This window comes from Rana temporaria, chromosome 7, assembly GCF_905171775.1.
Source record: "Rana temporaria chromosome 7, aRanTem1.1, whole genome shotgun sequence".
Taxonomy (NCBI): domain Eukaryota; kingdom Metazoa; phylum Chordata; class Amphibia; order Anura; family Ranidae; genus Rana; species Rana temporaria.
The window spans coordinates 106,899,500-106,923,780 of NC_053495.1; positions in this window are offsets into that span (position 1 = coordinate 106,899,500).

A 24,281-nucleotide genomic window follows, 5' to 3' on the forward strand; every position below is an offset into this window, starting at 1 on the left:
AAGACGAGACGCTGGTACAAAAAAGTGTCTCTACATTTATTTCAATTGGCTCTACTGAATGCTCATGTCGTATACAGAGCTTCAGGACGGAATGAATCCTTCCTTCAATTCCAGAGGGATATCATCACAGAACTCCTGTATCCAGGCGGTATTGTACCTCACCATCTCCTACCAAATGCAGTAAGCCGACTGCATGAGAGGCATTTTTCTTATGTCCTCCCGAGTACCCCTACCCAACGAGCCCCCCAAAGAAAATGTCGTGTCTGTACCAAGCGCGGATTTAGGCGTGACACCCGTTATTTTTGTCCCAAATGTCCTGGCAATCCTGGTCTTTGTATTGGTGAATGTTTTGAACGCTTCCACACACACGTTAATTATTAGTGTAGGGTGAAACATTTCACAGGCTAGGCACACTCACACAGGGTCTCCCAAGATGCCATCGCATTTTGAGAGACCCAAACCTGGAACCGAAAAGTTGAAGTTACAGTTCACAGTTACAAAAAAAAGTGTTAAAAAAAAAAAAAAAAGTAAAAAATAAAAACACACAAAAAAATATAAAATAAAAAAACCAAAAATAGTTGTCGTTTTATTGTTCTCTCCCTCTCTATTCTCTCTCTATTGTTCTGCTCTTTTTTACTGTATTCTATTCTGCAAAGTTTTATTGTTGTTATGTTTTTTCATGCTTGCTTTTCAGGTATGTAATTTATTTTACTGTTTTCAGGTACGCCATTCAGCTGTTGCGCGGACTTATTTATCTTGACAGCAACAGCGTTTGCTCCCACGATATATAAAGCCGCGACTCCAGTGCTGTAGGAGGTGATTTCACCACCACAGTTAAAAAAAAGAGCATATATGCCGAAGCATGCGGGCAGCAGGGGCGGAGGAGCGATTTTGCTCCTAATGCCGCGTACATACGGTTGACATTCCTACGGAGGCTTTCCCGTGGAAAAGTCTGACCATGTGTACACGGCATAGAAAAGTCCGACCGTGTGTACGCGGCATAGAAAAGTCCGACCGTACGCGGCATAACTTTTTTGCGGGAGGATGCCCCCATGCTTTGGCATATATATATATTTTAGGCACAGGTTGCGTTAAAAAATGTTTTATTTTTTACTATGTTTTTTTATAGGTATTTGCTTTGCAGGTATGGTATGATCTTACTGTTATACTGGAATGTTACTTTGTTTTAATGTTAACCATCATTTGCTTAGCAGGTACGCCATTCAGTTGCAGTGCGGATTTATTTAGCGTGACAGCAACAGCGTTTGCTCCCACGATATATAAAGCCGCGACTCCAATGCTGTAGGAGGTGATTTCACCACTACAGTTCAAAAAAGAGCATATATGCCGGAGCATGGGGGCATTAGGGGCGGAGGAGCGATTTTGCTCCTAATGCCGCGTACATACGGTTGACATTCCTACGGAGGCTTTCCTGTGGAAAAGTCTGACCATGTGTACACGGCATAGAAAAGTCCGACCGTGTGTACGCGGCATAGAAAAGTCCGACCGTACGCGGCATAACTTTTTTGCGGGAGGATGCCCCCATGCTTCGGCATATATAAATGGTGCATGTATGCCCATCATTAGAAGTGGGTGGATGAAGGGAGGTATTCTAATGGTGGGCATACCCACCGATCAATCTTTTTTTTGTTCAGCCAACAGACTGCATGAAAAAAAAAAAGATTACAATACATGTCCAACAAGAACCATCAACGTACTGGTATGTTGCAGGACTTTGAATGGTTATACCAGAATGATGCCTGCGGGTTTAGGCATCATCTTGGTATCATTCTTTTCAGCCAGCGGTCGGCTTTCATGTAAAAGCAGTCCTAGCGGCTAATTAGCCTCTAGACTGCTTTTACATTCAGTGGGAGGGAATGTCCCCCCCCCCCAGATATAAACGGCGCCATTGAGAATATGGGAAAGCATTTTATCACACCGATCTTGGTGTGGTCAGATGCTTTGAGGGCAGAGGAAAGATCTAGGGTCTAATAGACCCCATTTAAAAAAAAAAAAGAGTACCTGTCACTAACTATTGCTATCATAAGGGATATTTACATTCCCTGAGATAACAATAAAAATGGTAAAAAAATAAATAAATGGAAGGAACAGTTAACAAATAAAATAAAAAAAGCGAAATAAATATATAAAAAAATAAAAAAATAAAAAAAAGCATCCCTGTCCCCCCCTGCTCTTGCGCAAAGACGAACGCAAGCGTCGGTCTGGAGTCATATGTAAACAGCAATTGCACCATGCATGTGAGGTATCACCGCGAAGGGCAGATCGAGGGCAGTCATTTTAGCAGTAGACCTACTCTGTAAATCTAATGTGGTAACCTGTAAAGGCTTTTAAAGGCTTTTAAAAATGTATGTAGTTTGTCGCCACTGCGCGTTTGTGCGCAATTTTAAAGTATGTCGTGTTTGGTATCCATGTACTCGGCCTAAGATCATAATTTTTATTTCATCAATAATTTGGGCAATATAGTGTGTTTTAGTGCTTTAAAATAAAAAAAAGTGTATTTTTTCCCCAAAAAATGCGTTTGAAAAAACGCTGCGCAAATACTGTGTGGAAATTTTTTTTGCAACACCTACCATTTTAATCTGTAGGGCCTTTGCTTTAAAAAAATATATAATGTTTGGGGGTTCAACTTTACTTTCTTGCAAAAAAATAATATGTTTTTATGTAAACAAACAGTGTCAGAAAGGGCTTTTTCTTCAAGTGGTTAGAAGAGTGGGTGATGTGTGACATAAGCTTCTAATTGTTGTGCATAAAATGCCAGGACAATTGAAAACCCCCCCAAATGACCCCATTTTGGAAAGTAGACACCCCAAGCTATTTGCTGAGAGGCATCTTAAGTCCATGGAATATTTTAGATTTTGACCCAAGTTGCGGGAAATATAAATATATATATATATATATATTTTTTTTTGCGCAAAGTTGTCACTAAATGATATATTGCTCAAACATGCCATGGGCATATGTGGAATTACACCCCAAAATGCATTCTGCTGCTTCTCCTGAGTACGGGGATACCACATGTGTGAGACTTTTTGGGAGCCTAGCCGCGTACGGGACCCCAAAAACCAATCACCGCCTTCAGGCTTTCTAAGGGTGTAAATTTTTGATTTCACTCCTCACTACCTATCACAGTTTCGAAGGCCATAAAATGCCAAAATAGCACAAAAAAAACCCAAATGACCCCATTTTGGAAAGAAGACACCCCAAGGAAACTGCTGAGAGGCATGTTGAGTCCATTGATTTTTTTTTTTTTTGTCCAAAGTGATTGAATAATGAGAAAAAAAAAAAAAAAAAGAAAAATGTGTCACTAAATGATATATTGCTCACACATGCCATGGTTATATGTGGAGTTGCACCCTAAAATACATTCTGCTGCTTCTCCTGAGTACGGGGATACCACATGTTTGGGACTTTTTGGGAGCCTAGCCGCGTACGGGACCCCGAAAACCAAGCACCGCCTTCAGCATTTCTAAGGGCGCAAATTTTTGATTTCACTCCTCACTACCTATCACAGTTTCGAAGGCCATAAAATGCCAAAATAGCACAAAAAAAACCCAAATGACCCCATTTTGGAAAGTAGACACCCCAAGCTATTTGCTGAGAGGCATGTTGAGTCCATGGAATATTTAATTTTTTTGCCCCAAGTGATTGAATCATGACCAAAAAAAATTAAAATAAAAAAATGTACAAAACATTGTCACTAAATGATATATTTCTCACACATGCCATGGTTATATGTGGAATTGCACCCCAAAATACATTCTGCTACTTCTCCTGAGTACGGGGATACCACATGTGTGGGACTTTTTGGGAGCCTAGCCGCGTATGAGACCCCGAAAACCAAGCACCGCCTTCAAGATTTCTAAGGACATAAATTTTTGATTTCACTCACACAAATCTTGAAGGCAGTGCTTGGTTTTCGGGGCCCCGTACGCGGCTAGGCTCCCAAAAAGTCCCACACATGTGGTATCCCCGTACTCAGGAGAAGCAGCAGAATGTATTTTGGGGTGCAATTCCACATATAACCGTGGCATGTGTGAGAAATATATCATTTAGTGACAACGTTTTGTATTTTTTTTTTTTTGGTCATTATTCAGTGACTTGGGGCAAAAAAATTAAATATTCCATGGACTCAACATGCCTCTCAGCAAATAGCTTGGGGTGTCTACTTTCCAAAATGGGGTCATTTGGGGGGGTTTTGTGCTGTTTTGGCATTTTATTGCCTTCGAAACTGTGATAGGTAGTGAGGAGTGAAATCAAAAATTTATGCCCTTAGAAATCCTGAAGGCGGTGATTGGTTTTCGGGGTCCCGTACGCGGCTAGGCTCCCAAAAAGTCCCACACATGTGGTATCCCCGTACTCAGGAGAAGCAGCAGAATGTATTTTGGGGTGCAATTCCACATATAACCGTGGCATGTGTGAGAAATATATCATTTAGTGACAACGTTTTGTATTTTTTTTTTTTTGGTCATTATTCAGTGACTTGGGGCAAAAAAATTAAATATTCCATGGACTCAACATGCCTCTCAGCAAATAGCTTGGGGTGTCTACTTTCCAAAATGGGGTCATTTGGGGGGGTTTTGTGCTGTTTTGGCATTTTATTGCCTTCGAAACTGTGATAGGTAGTGAGGAGTGAAATCAAAAATTTATGCCCTTAGAAATCCTGAAGGCGGTGATTGGTTTTCGGGGTCCCGTACGCGGCTAGGCTCCCAAAAAGTCCCACACATGTGGTATCCCCGTACTCAGGAGAAGCAGCAGAATGTATTTTGGGGTGCAATTCCACATATGCCCATGGCATATGTGAGAAATATATCATTTAGTGACAACGTTTTGTAAAAAATTTTTTTTTTTTTTTGGTCATTATTCAATCACTTGGGGCCATAAAATTAAATATTCCATGGACTCAACATGCCTCTCAGCAAATAGCTTGGGGTGTCTTCTTTCCAAAATGGGGTCATTTGGGGGGGTTGTGTGACATCTTGGCATTTTATGGCCTTCAAAACTGTGATAGGTAGTGATAGGTAGTGAGGAGTGAAATCAAAAATGTATGCCCTTAGAAATCTTGAAGGCGGTGCTTTGTTTTCGGGGCCCCATACGTGGCTAGGCTCACAAAAAGTCCCACATATGTGGTATCCCCGTACTCGGGAGAAGCAGCAGAATGTCTTTTGGGGTGCAATTCCACATATAACTATGGCATGTGTGAGCAATATATCATTTAGTGACAACTTTGTGCAAAAAAAAATCAGTTTGTCATATTCCCGCAACTTGTGTCAAAATATAAAATATTCCATGGACTCGACATGCCTCTCAGCAAATAGCTTAGGGTGTCTACTTTCCAAAATGGGGTCATTTGGTTTTTTTTTTTGCTATTTTGGCATTTTATGGCCTTCGAAACCTTGATAGGTAGTGAGGAGTGAAATCAAAAATTTGTGCCCTTAGAAATGCTGAAGGCGGTGCTTGGGTTTTGGGGCCCCGTATGCGGCTAGGCTCCCAAAAAGTCCCACACATGTGGTATCCCCGTACTCAGGAGAAGCAGCAGAATGTATTTTGGGGTGCAATTCCACATATAACCATGGCATGTGTGAGAAATATATCATTTAGTGACAACTTTTTGTAAACATTTTTTTTTTTTTTTTTTTCGTCATTATTCAATCACTTGGGACAAAAAAATTAAATATTCAATGGACTCAACATGCCTCTCAGCAGTTTCCTTGGGGTGTCTACTTTCCAAAATGGGGTCATTTGGGGGGGTTTTGTACTGCCTTGCCATTTTAGCACCTCAAGAAATGAGATAGGCAGTCATAAAATAAAAGCTGTGTAAATTCCAGAAAATGTACCCTAGTTTGTAGACGCTATAACTTTTGCGAAAACCAATAAATATACGCTTATTGCGATTTTTTTTACTAAAGACATGTGGCTGAATACATTTTGGCCTAAATGTTTGACTAAAATTTAGTTTATTCGATTTTTTTTACTTTTTGTTATAAGAAAAATCATTTGTTTTTCAAAATTTACGGTCTTTTTGCGTTTATATCGCAAAAAATAAAAATCGCAGAGGCGATCAAATACCATCAAAATAAAGCTCTATTTGTGGGAAGAAAAGGACGCAAGTTTCGTTTCGGTACAACATTGCATGACCGCGCAATTACCAGTTAAAGCAGCGCATTGCCAAATTGTAAAAACACCTCTGGTCTTTAGACAGCGTATTGGTCCGGAGCTTAAGTGGTTAAGCGGCTATCCAGGTCAGCAAATTCAGCACATGTTTGTAGGACTGTCGGTTTGTATGAGTATCATTTCACCCTGCAATTTGTCCGCTGTCTTTTTGTTAGACTTGACTAAGATGTCCATAAGTTTGAAAGAGCAGACATCCAGGATGTCGGTCCACTCCTTTTTCATTTCCTCATCGAACAGATCAGAGGTGGGAAATTTCTTATTTCTTAAACCTCTGGGGATCTGGCTGAGCGTGAGATATTCCGTTAGATAGTGTGTGTCCCAATATGACCGAATCTCTCTGGCCATTAGGTGCTCTAGCTTTCTGAACATCCGGATAAGCGATATACCCTCATTGTCTACGGATGGAATCGTTTGTGTCTGTGAGCTGGATCTCAACGGATTGTCAGATGGTGCTGTGAGAGTTCTGCTGTAACTGATCTCAGCTGTTGGCAATGTAGACGTGATAGTATCCATGATAGGAACAGGTTCGGAGGGTGAATGGAAGCCTTGAGGAGGTAAACAAGGAAGATTCCACTGGTTCTCGGGCTGGTAAACAAGTGTTGCAAAGTCCGAGATAAGATAAGAGAAAAGGTAACCGCTCAAGAGAACCAGAGAATATGGATATAAGAATATGTGTGAAGATTGTATATATAAATCTTTTTGTCTAAATAACATTTGGACAGTTCAATAATTTCAATTTTTTTATATATACATGCAATGAGAAATTATGAACACACATACATGTACTATAATATTTATTTAAATTACTAAAACTACTAAAACAACCAACCAGCACACAAATATATTTATATAACAGCCACTACTTATTGTTCCTCCTGTTTTTTGAAAGCTCTCTTTCTGCAAGGTCTTTAGTGTTATTTCCTTGCATGGTTATGAATGTCATTACTTTTAGGCACTCGGGCTATGAATATTTAATTTCATGTTTACACGTTTATAATTAAACTTAATTTGTACGGTTTTATGCTCATGTGACCTTTAATCATGCATTCACAGCACTATACATATGATCACTATGTTTCCTTGTTAGGATGGCTCACCAACACACACATCCATTTACATAATTTAACCCACATATTCCCATCAGTCATCACCATCTGAACACACACACACAACCCCCCCCTCGCCTTCCTCCGCCCCCCCTTTTCTTTCCCTTCCCATCACATACACTCTTTTCTCATCACCCCCCCCCCCCATTTGTAGTCCTTAGACATATGTTTTTCTTCCTCTTTTCATACTCTTTTAAATTTTAGCATCACCACACACATGCACTTTTCTTTTTTGTTTTTTCTCAATGTTTTTCTTTCCTTTTTCAGGGTCAATATACACACACACCATCACATAATTAAGTGATTGTATATTCATGATGGGTATGTGTGAGACACTCTTTGATCACCTGTTGAGACACACCCAAGTTCACAGGAGTTTCTGATTAACTTAATTGTTCTCAGAGCCTCCTCCTTTTCACTGCTTGGTAAGGTATATATTTTCTTCTTTGTCTGCTTGTACACTAGCTATGAATAAGCACTGAGATACAGTGCGAAACGCGTCAGATTTTTTGGTCTGATTTTGGCCGTGGCATGTAATTTTGTGACCCATTTTTATTTAAGGAAAAAGTTTTTTGGAGTGCGGCTGTTCCAGCCCTTTCTTTTATTCAAATTTGCATTCTGATTGCATCGCCTGCACCCTTGGTTCGGATCCCAGGAGACTGACTCTCTGGTTCTCTTGAGCGGTTACCTTTTCTCTTAACTGGCAAGTCTGTTTACATGTGATCAGCTGTGATTAGACACAGCTGATTACATGGTAAAGGGCTGCCAGAGAGCATCTAAAGTGTGTTCCAGGGGGGGATGGGAGGCATGATTCTTGGAGGACATCTGTAGATACCCTCCCAGAACTGGATGACCACACTGTAGCTGTCTTTCGGATATAGCGAGGTTGGAAAGTGGTTAAGATAAGGGGCCCCCCAAATGTCTGCTCCCTATGTGAATGAGTAAGCGGTACATAGTAACGCAATCAGAAAAAAAAAATGTTGTTAATAAGCACACCCACACTGTAGATAAAATCCTTTATTTAAAAATTAAAACAATGCCAATGATGTCCTACAATAACCAAAAATAGTGGGGGCGTGGCTTGCGCGCGGACAGAGATGGACGCTTGAGCTGTGAGCTCCGCTTGAAGGACCGGACCGAAGCGACGACACAGGGCGAAAATCGACACAACCACCGCCGCCCTCTGCCCTAACATCTCCCCGCCACTCGGTCGCACCGATGTCCCGCAAAAGAGCCCAGGAGAGGGGCTTGAGGCGGCTGGAGGCCTTCTCCTTCCAGACGCGCCGCCGGAGCCAAGATGGCGCCGACGGAGGGACGAGCAGACAAACGCTCACTGACAGCGATACCCCGGGGCTCCGTCCACGCAATCTACTAACGGGGAATCACTCTCTCATGTCCCAGGATGACTCCCCCACTACTCCGATGACACAAAGCCCGGCGAAATCGAAGATCCGGCTGGATCCATCAGACCAGGCCTCAGACGCAGTGAGTATGGGCCTACACAATCCCTCTGCCATCTCCTCACTGCAGTCATCCATAGCTCAATTCCCAACATCAGGCCAACCGGTGCTAGACACCACTATGAAGGACATGCTCCTGTCACTACAGTCCTCGCTTATGACTAACTTGTCCTCACTAATAAATAGTTTCTCACTGGAAATGAAACACATGGACAATAGAATGCAATTCATGGAAAATAAAATGGAGGAGTGCACAGAGACTGTTAATGAACTAGTAGATGCCTGCAATGACCAAAGGGAGGACTCCCTTTGGATCAAAGCGAAACTCGCAGATTTAGAAGACAGGTCCAGGCGCAATAATGTGAAAGTGCGTGGGGTCCCTGAATCTGTCCAGCCTAAAGACCTGCACAGCTTCGCTACTACGCTTTTCGCCACTATGCTACCGGATCTCTCCCCGATCGAATTAACGATCGATCGCATTCACAGGCTTCCCAAACCGCGCCATCTTGAGGCAGACATACCCCGTGATGTGCTGCTACGCGTGCACTTTTTCCAAGCGAAGGAACAGATCCTTATGAAAGCAAGAGAATTATCTCCGCTCCCGGCCCCATACTCTGACATCCAGCTATATGCTGATCTATCCCAGTACACGCTGCAGTTGAGAAGACAACTGAAAACCATAACTAAGGCCATGTTCAACCACAAAATCGTCTATAAATGGCGCCATCCAGCAACAATTTTGGTCACGCACAATGGCGTTCCCCACACCATCTCCACCCTAGAAGGAGGAATGAAGTTGTTGCACTCCTGGGGCATCCTGCCTGACCCCCCTTCCAATCGCCCGGATCCCAATGTTCCTCCTAACCCTTTCACATTTGGATCTGCTCGGGGGGGGAGAGGGGCCTCCCACCATTGATCTAATAGCCCTGCATTGCTACGAAATACAGCGTCAGACCTGGTCCGGTCTGGATATGCAATTGCCACCTGCTTGCTGAACTTTCCCCGTTACTAGTCAGTTGCTCTCAGGAGCGGTTCACGCTGACACACCTGTTCTTGTTAGGTTTTGTTTTCTCCTTCTTTTTCCAGTACTTTTTTTTTTTTTTTGCCCCTTCTGGGACACACGAGACGTACCTCACTGGTACAGCATCACACCTGGAACAGCCCTAAGAATTTTTTTTTTCTTTGCAACGTACGGTTTCTTCTGATTTTGTTAAACACCCCTGTGAGAATCTGTGTTAACATTTTTGTCTCCTAGCGGCCTGCATTTGTGACTTTCTCCTCGCCAGGTCATCTTCCAACACCCAGCACATCATCTGCCACCAGCTGCCATCTGGAACGTTGCAACATCCGCCTACAAACCAACCTACATCTGTGACTCTCTTCTTCTCAGGTCGTCTTCCCACTTCCAGCACATCGCCGGCCATCATCTACCTTCCAGAGCGTGGTTTCATTCGCCCACAACTGTGAGTAACCGCACCCACATTACCCCATCACCCTCGAAAATGGGGTTCACAGTTCTCTCCCTTAATGCTAAAGGACTGAATCACCCAGTAAAGCGCTCCTCACTTTGGAAATCTGCACTTGACTACAAATGTGACGTGCTCTGCGTCCAAGAGACACACTTTGCCTCAAACGCATCTCCCAAATGCTGCCATAAGCAATTCCCCCATATCTTCCAATCTTCCTTCTCAAAAAAACAGAGAGGGGTTTTGGTCGCCATCAGGGACACTGTCGCCTTCCAATTGCTAACATCACTTTCCGATCCAGACGGGCGTTATATCATCCTGGTATGTAATATCAACAATATCACTTACACCCTAGTCTCAATCTATGCCCCGAACCACGGCCAACTGCCCTTTATCAGGAAGATTATGCGGGCCGCCCGCAAAATCCAACAAGGACTTTTACTAATCTGTGGGGACTTCAATGTAGTTCCGAACACAGCCATGGACTCCACGGCTGGAAGCAAAAGATGCTCTCCTTCTCTTGATACATTTATTAATGCTAATGACATGTATGATGTATGGAGGTGTTGTCACGCGTCTGAGAGGGATTATACATTCCTGTCACCGCGTCACAACACCTACTCGCGTATAGATTTGTTTCTAGCTGATAAGCGGTTAATACACAAAATTCTGGACTCCACTATACATGCCACCACCTGGTCGGACCACGCCCCTGTTAGCATTTCTGTCAAGGATGATGCTTACCACCCCAACTCCTACATGTGGAGACTTAACGCAAATCTACTAAATTCTCCGGAGTACTGCACCTCCATTAAACAACACGTGGAAAACTACTTTTCACTCAACCAGGGCTCAGTGTCCGACCCGCTGGTGGTGTGGAATGCGCACAAGGCGGTCATACGGGGTATATTTCTCCAGGTGGGGGCCAGGGCAAAGAAAAAAAGAACACAACGACTAGACGAGATAACCAAAGACATAACCGCGACCGAAACCCTCAATAAACTGACACCCTCCCCATTTTTACAATCCAAGATATTCTCACTACGCCAAGACCTGAGGGCCCTCTTACTTGACAAACAGACCACAGCATATAAAATGTTTAAGTCTACCTTGTACTCTACTGGTAACAAGGCAGGCAAAGCGATGGCTCAGAGGGTTAAGGGCCACAGGGCCAAAACAAAAATCCCCTTCATACATCATCCTCACACAAACGAAAAACTCCTCAAACCCCAGGACATAGCGAATGCCTTTAGCACATACTATGCAGATTTGTACAATCTACATAAAGACACGGACACACCCCAACCCTCGGCTGAGGAGATCCGTGCCTTCTTGGATCCCTTGACACTCCCCTCTTTAACGCCCCACCAACAAGCAGACCTAAACTCCCCCTTCTCAATTGCCAAGATCATTTCAGCGATAGAGGGCTTACCCAACGCCAAATCCCCAGGTCCCGATGGATTCACTGGGGAATATTACAAAAAATTTAAAGATATACTAGCACCCACAATGTGCCAGGTATTTAACTCAGCAGCCGCCTCCTCATCATTTCCTCCCGAAATGCTTAAAGCCTTAGTGGTGACATTGCCCAAACCGGGCAAAGAACCCAACACCCCAAAAAACTTTCGTCCCATATCGCTTCTCAACCTCGACGTAAAACTTTTCGCGAAAATCATAGCCAACAGGTTAGTGGACTTACTCCCAAACCTTATCTCCCCGAACCAGTCAGGCTTTACCAAAGGCCGTCAAGCTTCAGACGCCACGAGAAGAATGATCGACATTATACACCATGTAGAAGCCTCAAAGACCCCAGCACTACTTCTATCCCTCGACGCCGAAAAGGCTTTTGACAGGGTCCACTGGGGCTATATCTCAGCGGTTCTGTCAAAATTCGGTATTACAGGTACAATGCACGACGCTATCATGGCCTTATATTCGAACCCCACTGCACAGGTTTACTCCGCGGATACACTCTCCACACCCCTACAGATCTCAAATGGGACTAGACAGGGATGCCCATTATCGCCCATAATTTTTAATTTAGTCATGGAACCCCTAGCAGAAAGAATAAGATCTAATGGCTCCATATCCGGTATACCCCTAGCAGACCAAGAACATAAAATCAGCTTATTCGCAGACGACGTAATCCTCATGGTCACTGACCCAGTACGCTCTATCCCTGAGGTCCAGAGGACGTTAGCCTGGTTCGGAGACATTTCGTATTACAAGGTCAATGAAACCAAATCTTATATTCTGGATCTAGGCCTGGATCCGTCCATCAGCCAGCAACTCAAACAACAATTCCCGTATGTCTGGGCGGACCAAAGCCTGTCCTACCTGGGCATCCAGCTGACCAAATCTACCAAATCGCTGTTCGCGGCTAACTACTTACCGTTCAGACCCAAACTCCAGACCGACCTTGCCAGGCTGGCGTCCTTTGAGTTCTCCTGGATGGGGCGACTAGCGACATTCAAAATGTTCCACCTACCCCAAATATTATATCTCTTTAGAACTATACCCATCCCCTTACCAATTAACTACTTAAAATCCTTACAATCGATTCTATCCAAATATGTATGGCAGGGCAAAAAAGCCAGATGTGGCCACTCCCAATTGATTAAACACCGCTTAGCTGGGGGGTTGGGATACGTCGACTTTCAGGACTATTATATGGCCTCAATCTTAGTGCAATCGAAGGATTGGTTTACATCCCCTTCCCCATCGACAATTTGGGGACAAATAGAAGCATCCCTCATACCTGGAAAGAACCTACAAACATGGCTATACGCGTCATTGTTAGGCAAGATTAGCTCCAACCATCTGCCACCCACTATGGTAGCAACAATCAAAACCTGGTCTAAATTCTCTACACTAACGAGCACATATCCCAACCAGTCAATCCTGCCCATCCCCATTGAGTTCTCCTCGTACACAAGATGGCAACGTCAGGGTGTTTCATACATCTCGGACCTTATAGATAAGGGTAAACCTAAATCATTCCCCGTTCTACAGAAAGAATACTCTATCCCACTAATTGACAAATTTCTGCATTTCCGCACCCAACACTGTCTTACCACACTTAAATTCTTCTCATGGAAAATCCCTCAACTGGCTTGGATCTTCATCACTTCCCCCGCTCCCAAACAAAAGGGTATATCCCTATTTTACAACATTTTGCACCAGAAACAGACATTTACCAGTTCAGCGGCCCTTGCCCGTTGGGAAGCGGATCTAGGACAGACATTCTCGCACCTCAAATGGGAGAAGGCTTGCCTATCTACATACAAAGCTACGAGTTGCTCCTCCCTGTGGGAACTAGCATTTAAAATTACATATAGGTGGTATATGACCCCCGTCAAGATGGCCAAGTTCAGCTCTACCTTGTCCTCTGCCTGCTGGAGGAACTGCGGCCATAGAGGAGACTTACTACACACACTCTGGTACTGCCCCAGACTTGACCATTACTGGCGCTCAGTCTTTGCACTGATAAACACTGTAACTGACACTCCACTTGAAGTATGTCCTTCAATGGCCCTCCTATCCCTAGACATAGATCGGTTCCCCAACCCAACTAGACATATCATAGTACATATACTCCTGGCAGCTCGCCTCAACATCACAAGGAAGTGGAAAGACCCAGAACCCCCCACAATTACAGATGTAGTCCGCACCACACATGAACATTTCATATATGAGTCAACCTTGGCTTTGAAACAGAACACCAAACTAACACAAAAGCAGCTGTGGCTTCAATGGCAAAACTGGACGGCTTCCCCTGCCTTTGTCAAAATGTTTAATCTCTGATATTGTTACAAACATTGTTTGTCATTATAGTTAAGTACCCACCAGGGATATCCGGGGGAGGGAGGGGGGGGGGTGGCCTACCTGGGCACAGTCTTGCACCCTCAGGGGGTGCTCAGGTGGGCCCATCCCTCTTACTCTCTATGGTTTGCTGTGAAGCAATATATACCCTTACGTTCACTCCACTGTTATAGCCGTTAGGACGCTAACTAGTTGATAACCAGCTGAATGACTGCTATTGATGTTGTACCGATGTCACCACGACACCCTTTATTTTCAAAAAGATGTATACTATGCTTGAACTGTAAACATTTTCAGATGACTGTTCAATGTAAACGATACTCTGTCTCATGTGATATTTGACAATAAAAACCTATAAATGAAAAAAAAAAAAATAACCAAAAATAGTGTTCCACAATTTTTGGAAAAGTCAGAATTTGCATATTGTTGGTACACAGGTTTTAAAGGCTTAATTACAGTGAAAAATAAATCCCACAAAGTAGTACACGGTGGTGAATATTATTGGCTGGTAAGGGTAGTTTAAACTGTTAGTATTATGAAAGTATGATATATTTTGCATACATTTACACTATGTTAGATAACAATACTAGCATGTGTGTCTTGAGGACTCCAAATTTATTTCAAGGCGAAGATATTGGGCCAAAAAGCATAATATTAAAATTAGGGCTAACTATTCAGTGCCTAGAAAAAGTATTCATACACCTTGAAATTTTCCAAATTTTGTCATGTTACAACCAAAAATGTCAATGTATTTTTTGGGGATTTTATGTGATAGACCAACACAAAGTGGCACATAATGTGTGAAGTTGAAGGAAAATGATAAATTGTTTTCATTTTTTTTTCACAAATAAATATCTAAAAAATGTGGCGTGCATTTGTATTCAACCCCAATACTTTGTAGAACTACCTTTCGCTGCAAATACGGCAGCGAGTCTTTTTGCGTATGTCTCTACCAGCTTTGCACATCTTTGAAAAATAGCTCAAGCTCTGTCAGATTGGATCATGTAACAGCAATTTTCAAGTTTTGCCACAGATTCTCAATTGTACCTAGGTCTGGACTAACACATGAATATGCTTTGATTTAAACCATTTAATTGAAGTTCTGGCTGTATGTTTGGGGTCGTTGTTCTGCTGGAAGGTGAAGATCCGCCCCAATCTCAAGTCTTTTGCAGACTCTAACAGGTGTTCTTCTAATATTGCCCTGTATTTGGCTCCATCCATCTTCCCATCATCTTCCTATCTGACCAGCTTCCCTGTCCCAGATGAAGAAAAGTATCCCTGCAACATGATGCTGCCACCATCATGTTTCACGGTGGGCATGGTGTGTTCAGGGAGATGTTCAGTGTTAGTTTTCTGCCACACATACCATTTTGCTTTTAGGTCAAAAAGTTAGATTTTGGTCTCATCTGACCAAAGCACCTACTTCCACATGTTTGCTGTGTCCCCTCCACATGGATTCTTGCAAACTGAAAACATGACTTCTTATGGCTTTCTTACAACAATGGACTTTTTCCTGCCACTTTTCCATAAAGGCCAGATTTGTGGAGTGCAGTACTAATAGTTGTCCTTACCTGAGCTATAGATCTCTGCAGCTCCTCCAGAGTTACCATGGGCCTCTTGGCTGCTTATCTGATTTATGCTCTCCTTGCCCGGCCTGTCAGTTTAGGTGGACGGAGATGTCTTGGTAGGTTTGCAGTTGTGCCATACTCTTTCCATTTTCGGCTGATGGATTGAACGGTGCTCCGTAAATGTTCAAGGCTTGGGATATTTTTTTAGAACCTAACATTGGCCTTCATGATGTATTGGCCTTCATGATAGTATTTGTTCACTAAGGTTCTCTAACAAACCTTCACAAAACAGCTGTATTTACACTGAAATTAAATTACACACAGGTGCACTCTATTTACGAATTAGGTGACTTCTAAAGGCAATTGTTTCCACTAGATTTTAGTTGGGGTATCAGAGTAAATCTTTGTAAAAAAAATTGGAAAACCATTTATCATTTTCCTTCCCACTTCACAATTATGTGCCACTTTGTTTTGGTCTGTCACATACAATTCCAATAAAATACATTTACAGTTTTGGTTGTAACATGACAAAATATGAAAAATGTCAAGGTGTATGAATACTTTTTTAAGGCACTGTATATCACTCAGTATTTTCCAGCAATAACATTGTGTTTTTTGTATCGTAGTACCAAAGGCTTTTTTTCTTTTTTTTGGAAAATAGAAAACAACATGATTACTTTTCTTCCTTCTAAAACAGTATCTATTTATTCTGTCTAAAATCTCAGTTTTATACCTAGAACCCTCCCAATATAATTTCCAAATGCACATTGTTTCAAATATTGACAAATGTTCACTGATGTCTTAGCTCATTTAAAGTTCCTGTTTCTGTGCTAACTTTTTTTTTTCATCTGTGCATTTGGAAGAAGGGACTTTAACAGCCTGGTCACAAATCTCAAAAATCCTTTTATCTGCACTGAATTTTCTTGTAGTTATTATCCGTGCCCAGAAAACATTTTCTAGAGAAGATGAAACTATCTTAAGTTATACACCCAAGGCTAGACTTCACAAGGATCTAATTTAGCTGAAAATGTGGGTAGCTTACCAGCTACCTATACATTATTTACATTGAAGAGATATTTGCATTCACATATCCTTGTCTTTTTACTGCAGTGCATGAGATGTGTGGCAGCACTTATAAATAAATAATGCTTAGGTGATTATTTTTAGTGGCTTTGTCTTGTTTAAGCAACTGCTATAAAACCCTTAAAACATACACTGTAAATCTACTCTGTGTAATAAATAACCTTAAAATGAAGCTCTATTACTTCAAAAGTGTGTATTATATCTGTTTTTACTACCAAATATATATATATATATATATATATATATATATATATATATATATATATATATATATATATATATATATATATATATATATATATATATATATATATATATATATATATATATACACAATTGATATTATATTGATGTAATAGAACAATTACTAAACAGTTTGCTTAAAGTGGTTGTAAAGGTTTTTATAAAAAAAAATAACAAACATGTCATACTTATCTCCACTGTGCAGTTTGTTTTGCACAAAGTGGCCCCACGCCTCCTATTCTGGGATCCCTCGGCAGCTGTCTTGGCTCCTCCCCATAATAGACAACCCCCTCTGGGAAGCTCTATCCCGAGGGGGTTAGCTTGCGGGCGCGCTCCCTTTCATACATGCTGCATTCATAGCTGGCGGCCGCATCACTGGATTTGATTGATAGCAGCGGGAGCCAATGGCTGCGCTGCTATCAATCTATCCAATCAACGCCGAGAAGCAGTGGAGAAGAGGATGCCGGGGGACGTGCACAGCAGGTGAACAGGCTCAGGTAAGTAAAACGGGAGGCTGGTGTGCCCGTGACAGCGAGGTGTTTTTTCACCTTGATGCATAGGATTAGGGATGAGTCGAACACCCCCCTGTTCGATTCGCACCAGAACATGCGAACAGGCAAAAAATGTGTTCGAACACACAAACACCGTTAAAGTCTATGGGACACAAACATGAAAAATCAAAAGTGCTAATTTTAAAGGTTAATATGCAAATGTCATAAAAAGTGTTTGCGGACTTGGGTCCTATCCCTGGGGACATGTATCAATGCAAAAAAAGTTTGAAAAACATCATAATTTTTTTGGGAGCAGTGATTTTAACCACTTAAGGACTGCCTAACACCAATATACGTCGGCAGAATTGCACGGCTGGGCACAGGCACGTACAGGTACGTTGCCCTTTAAGAGCCCAGCTGTGGGTCGCGCACGCCACCGGCGGTGCGCTCGCGACCCAGTTCGCAGCTCCGTGACCCGCAGACCCGATCGCCGCCAGTGTCCCACGATTGGGTCACAGGAGCTGAAGAACAGGGAGAGGTGAGTGTAAACGCACACCTTCCCCGTTCTTCTCTGTGGCAGTGTCACTGATCGTCTGTTCCCTGTTATAGGGAACGATGATCAGTGATGTCACACGTCCAGCCACGCCCCCCCACAGTAAGAATTACTCCCTTAGGGCACACTTAACCCCTTCATCATACAGTATATATCTCAATGACCTAATATGGCAAATCTACACTTCTGCACCAATGTCATCCAAAGGCATATCTCTTTTTTATAATCTTTTTCAACACAAACTCACCTTCACTAAAACACCTCGCTATCAAAAATGGGAAGCAGATCTAGGTAAAAACTACACAATCTCACGATCACAATTCACACTTACGGCAATTTACAAAGCTTCTAAATGTGTTAACCATTGGGAAATTTCTAAAAAAATAGCCCTGAGGTGGTATCTCACTCCCTACCAAATGTCCAGATTCTCCCAGACTAACTCTCCCCTGTTCTGGAGAGAGTGTGGTGCTGTAGGGAATATCATGCATGTGTTCTGGTCCTGTAAGCACTTAACCAGCTTTTGGAACAGCATATTTCGGTAAATATCAAGCATTACGTGAATCCTCACACCTCCGGATCCTGGGATGGCTATATTATACTTGGGAATTGAGTATATATCCTCTGTTTTTTCACACCGTGGTCACACATGTACTATTGTCCGCTAGGTCGCTAATAACGAGAAACTGGAAATCCAATAGAGTACCTAACAAATCTGAAGTTTTTGAAATCACACAGTCCCATTATGTTTATGAATCCTTACTAGTCAATAATTGGGGCACTAGAAAGAAATTTGATGAACAGTGGAAAATATGGAGGGAAGGTCTTAACGCAACCTAGTAACTTGCTTATTTCCATCATAATATGTTACTGATAACCATACTTCAGTTGCCTTTTTCCTATCCAACTGATAGATTAATAATGTCCATCACCCCACTATTTTTATTTTCATTCTCACTCTAGTTTCCTTTTCTACTTTCATTCTCATTTTTAGCTTTCTCACCCTGTACCATAATTTTATTGTGTTGTTGTTACTAATATGATTGATTGATCCTTGCATTCCTATGTTGAATATTAATAACTATGACATTTTATGTTGTTTAAAGATTATTCCCTCTGTCTGTAACTCTCGTGCAATTTTGTACTATGTTTGTATTATGATAATTTTCTCAATAAAAATAATAAAAAAACAAAACAAAACAATAACATAATATAACCTGGGCAGGTCAGTGGCTTAGTGGCTAGCACATCTGACTTTCAGTGCTGCGGTTCTCAGTTCAAATCTGGGCCAGGACGCTACCTGCATTAAGTTTGCATGTTCTGTACTTGTGTGGTTTACATGTTCTCTGGTTTCCTACCACACTACAAAGACGTTCTAATAGAATAACTGGTACTAGTGTATGTGTGTGTGTGTGTGATATTAACCTTAGATTGTAATCTCCTTGAGAGCAGGGGCTGATGTGAATGTACATTATAGTGAGTGCTGCAAAACTGTTGGGACTAAACAAATACCTGCAAAAAGTGAAGGGAAACAACTTTCACCAGACCAGGTATTCCCACTGGAAAATTTACCTTCACCCCTTGTTCTTGTAACAACTGCAAAATTTTGGATTTTCCATAAGTTTCTGTCTCAAGGTCAGTGGTCATCAGGAGGACAAATAAAGGAAAATTTATTATCATACTTACCGTAATTTTCCTTTCCTGATGGACTCCATGGCAGCCTACGTGTGGGGTTAATCCCGCCTCCTCTCCAATGTGATAGGACCCCATACCCATAAAAGTTAACTCACCAATAGACTCAGTGTTCCGTAACTATCCCGACTCCATAATTTCAGGGTGGGAACTCCGTCTGCCATGGAATCCATCAGGAAAGGAAAATTACGGTAAGTATGATAATAAATTTTCCTTTTTCCTGACTGACTCCATGGCAGCCTACGTGTGGGAAATAACTAGCCAAACACACGGGTGGGTATGCTGAACAGAAATATATTTAATTTGTCCCGTCAGCCGACAAGACTGATAAACCAAAATTTACAGAAGACAGTGCTGCAGGTTCAACACAGTAATGGGACATAAAGGTGTTTATAGAAGACCAAGAGGCCGCTCTACAAATAACGTCTGGCGCCACATGACGGGCTGCTGCCCAGGAAGCTGCCATCCCTCTCGTGGAGTGAGCTGTTACCGCCTGCGGAGGAGCCAAGCCCTTTGCACAATAAGCCTGTTGTATCGTCTGGACGATCCAGGATGCCATTGTTCTTGAAGATGCCTTTTTCCCCTTGTTCTTGCCTGAATGCAGGACGAACAGGTGATCAGAACGTCTGAATGTAGATGTAACTTGAAGATATTCGGTGAGTATCTTGCCCATATCCAGAGGGTGAGTCTCATCAGAATCTGGGTTTTTAAAGGTAGGGAGAACTACTTCCTGATTCTCATGAAAAACCGACGAGACCTTTGGTTTGGAGCCCAGCATAGGTATCAGAACCACTCTGTCTGGAAAAAAGGTAAGAAATGGCTCTTTGTGACCCAAAAAAACGATCTCGGACACTCTCTTGGCCGAGGTGATGGCTACCAAAAAGGCTACTTTGGCTGAAAAGTTCTTCAACGAGGACGGGAAGGGCCCCGACATACTAAGTCCATTCAAAAAGTCAAGAACTAACGGGAGATCCCATTTGGGGAATTTTGGTTTCCTCAGAGGTCTCAATCTTGAAGCTCCACGAAAAAACTGTTTGATTAGTGGATGGGTTGCCCAAGGAATTCCAGAAAAGGCTGAAAGTGCTGAGATTTGAACTCTTAGTGAGCTTACAGACAGGGGTAGGTCTAGCCCTGATTGAAGAAAGCTTAGGATGTTTTGGATTTCTGGGTTCTTGAAGGAACTGCCCGCGGTTAAAGAAAATTCCACAAACTTAGACCATATTCTACCGTACACTTTATTTGTGCTTCCTTTCCTTGAGCTCATAAGGGTATAGATCACCCGAGAGGCGCAGCCAAGGGATTCTAGCCTTTCCCTTTCAAGAACCAGACCGCTAGTTTCATTTGAGCCGGACAGGGATGGAGGAGTGTCCCCTGGGAGAGAAGGTCTGGTCTGCATGGTATTGGAATTGGGTCCTGAAGACTCAGCTGAACCAGAAGAGGGAACCATGGCCTGTTCGGCCAGTATGGAGCCACCATTGTGATTTCCACTTCTTCCGCTAGAAGTCTCTTCAGGAATTTTAGAATTATTGGGATCGGGGGGAAAGGCGTACGCCCTCTGAAACCGCCACCGATCCGTTAGGGCATCTGTCCCGATTGCCTGGCTGTAGTAACCCCTTGTGTAGAATTTCTTCAATTTGGCATTGTTCGGGGAAGCAAAGAGATCCACTTGGGGATTGACTCCCAGGGATAATATCCAACGGAAGGACTGATCGTGGAGAGACCATTCGTTGACGTCCACCTGAGTTCGTGACAGGAAATCCGCCTGGGAGTTCTGAATGCCTGGAATGAAAACAGCCGTCAGGTTGACCAGGTTCACTTGGGCCCATTTCATAATGGGCTCTACTTCCTGGAGAAGGGATGAGCTCCGAGTCCCGCCTTGTCTCTTGACATATGATACTGCTGTGGTGTTGTCCATCCTTAGAATTACTGACTTTCCCTTCAGCAGTTGTGAAAAGGACTGTAGGGCACACCAGGCCGCTCGAAGCTCCAGGGTGTTCGAGCCTGGATTGTGGAGGCGAGCGTCCCACCTGCCTTGCGCCATGCTTGTGCCGCATAAGGCCCCCCAACCGGAGCCACTGGCATCTGTTGTCACTGTGACCCACGAAACTGGAGCGATGGAGTGACAATTCAGCAGATTCTTCGGTTGAAGCCACCAGAAGAGGCTGCCCCTCATTGACGATGAAATGTGGATCCGCTGACTCATGCTCCCTGATTTCCACTGCCTGAGAAAGCCGGATTGGAAGGGACGTAGCCTCCAAAGCGCCCATTTCACCATTGGTGTTGTGGATACCATTGTCCCAATGATCTTCAAGCATTGATGAGCTCTTAGGTGGCGAGTACTCAAGGCCCGGGAAATCCTCCCCTGAATTACCGGAATCTTCTCTACTGGTAGGGAGATGGTCTTCCTTACCGTGTCGAATTGAGCTCCCAGATAGGTTAGACACTGAGTTGGCTCTAGGTGGCTTTTTGCCAGGTTCAGGAGCCACCCGAATTCGGACAAGGTCGAGATGACCTGATCTCTCTGTGCCAGGAGAAGGATTTTGTCTTGGGACAAGACCAGGAGATCGTCCAGATAATGGTACAAACGAATCTTCTTCAGCCTGATGAGGGCTACCAGTGCCAAAAGAACTTTGGTGAAGACCCGTGGGGATGTTGTTAGGCCAAAGGGTAGACATACGAACTGAAGATGTTCCTGGTTGACATAGAACCTGAGGAACTTGTGCAGCTCTGCTGCTACTGGGACGTGAAAATAGGCATCCTTTAGGTCCACAGAAATCATCCAGTCGCCCGGTTGTATTGCTTGTTGGATGGTTGATAAAGTTTCCATCTTGAACTTTTTGTGTGTTATAAATTTGTTGTTTTTTTTGTTGTTGTTTTTTGGACGCCAGGTACCGTTCTTCTTCTGTACTAAGAAGAGAGGGGAGTATACCCCAAGAAACTGTTCGTCTTTTGGGACGTGTACCACTGCCCCTTGAATTTTCAGGAGGTGAATGTAATCTAGAAGGACCTGTCTCTGTTCCAGTGACCCTGGAAGAAGAGTGGAGATGAACTTTGGACAGGGAGGACTGGAAAAGGACCATGTGTGTCCTGAGGTCACGGTCTTGATGACCCAAAAGTCCTTGATTGAGGCCGCCCAGACGTGCCGATAAAGGAGTAGACGGGCTCCTACCCGATCCGCTTGGGCGGGCGTTGTCTCAAAAAGATTTCCCTTTGTCGCGTCCAGTTGACGCTTGAGTAGTTGGAGTAGGTTTGCGGTAGGAGCCTCTACCTCTGCTCCAATTCCTTCTGTAATTTCCGCCAGGTCTGTAAGCGCGAGCTTCCCTAGCGCGATCCGGGCTGTATCGCCGAAATTGGGGTGTTTTTCTTCCTGTTTGGCGCTTGTCCTGAGGAAGGAAACCCGACTTGCCACCCGTGGCTTTGGAGATGGCATCATCCAGCTTGTTACCAAACAGGGTTGACCCTTCGAAGGGAATCTTGCACCAGTTCTGCTTCGATGATGGGTCAGCAACCCAGGGGCGTAGCCAGAGGGCCCGTTTTGCGGTCACAGAAGAAAGCATAATCCTAGCTAACAGGCGGATTAAGTCAACGGAGGCTTCACCCAGGAATGCGACCGCCAGTTTTAGCTCTGCCGTGGCTGAGTTCTTGGCTAGTTCTTCAGAGACGCCTTTGAGGAAAGAATCAACGTTTTCCGTCCAGGCTTCCATGGCCTTTGATAATGCCGCTAAAGCTAGAGCCGGTTTGCACGCTGTGCCCGCTAGGCCATAAATTCTTCTGAGGTCCTGGTCCATTCTTCTGTCCAGGCCATCTTTGAAAGAGACGGAATCAGCAATAGGTAAAGTGACGTGTTTAGCAAGTCTTGTTACTGCCGCATCCACTAGAGGAACATTCTCCAAATGTTTGACCTCCTCCTGTTTGAAGGGATAGAGCTTTGAGGCTTTGTTAGCCATGGAAGATTTCTTGTCCACCTTGCTCCATTCCTCTTCAAAGATACCCTTCAGTTCAGACAGAAACGGGAACGTAGGGCGTTCTTTTCCCAAGCGCTTAAAATATTTTTTCTGCTTGGCTGGAGAAGCAGGTTGTTCCTCCCATAAGAGAGCCTCCTTAATCGCTTTGACGAGTGGCGTCACCTGCGCGAAGTCAAATTCTAAGCCTTCTTCATCACTCTCTAGGTCACCCTCAGGAAAAGCCGGAGTGGAGGCTTGAGGCCGGGAAGGACCTGGATCCTCTAGGATCTCTAAGTTTGGAGAAACAGACCCGTCAGTGTTGGTCTGAATCTGCGTGTGGGGCATGTTCTCTCTTAGAGTTCGTTGAACCACACGTTCCACCAGAGACTCGATACGATGACCATCAGTCTCTTTTTCCCTGACCGCATGGGCGTAGCATCGGTCGCACAATGACTTGCCCTCCGGGACACAAGTGTCACATCCCCAGCAGGCTCTGCGATCAGAGCGACTATCATGGCGGTGGGAGCGGTGTCTTGAGGAGGAATGTGATCTTCTCCTCCGGTGGGAAGAAGTAGATGGAGATCTACGCTTGGACCTCGACTTTGAGGAAGAAGAAGTGCGTTGCGGACTGGCAAGGTCTTCCGGTTCTGGATTGGAAGGGCTA